This window comes from Squalius cephalus, assembly GCF_949319135.1.
Source record: "Squalius cephalus genome assembly, chromosome: 3".
Taxonomy (NCBI): Eukaryota; Metazoa; Chordata; class Actinopteri; order Cypriniformes; family Leuciscidae; genus Squalius; species Squalius cephalus.
Window position 1 is genome coordinate 11,511,563 of NC_137124.1, and position 365 is coordinate 11,511,927.

Below are 365 nucleotides of genomic sequence, written 5' to 3' on the forward strand. Positions count from 1 at the left end.
ATTGTTATGGTTTCAACATCAACCCTGTTTTTGTAATAATTCATTATTAGAACTGTAAAGGAGACATTTTTAGTACTATAAGCGTTTTCCTTTGAAAATGTATAGGCTTATAGTTAAACAATATATATGCATATCTCAATGTTAAGTTTAAGTGTTCATTTATATAGAATATACAATTTATGATGACTCACAACATACGGCAGATTCAAGACCATTCTTTCACATCCAGAAAAACGTGAAAAAGAGTTTACAGAGTTTAAAAAAAAAAAAAAAAATTAAGCATATACAAAGGTTAATATACATGTAAACAACTCACAACAGATGTTATATCAACCTAGACTCTTTTTACAGAGATTTCTCATGTC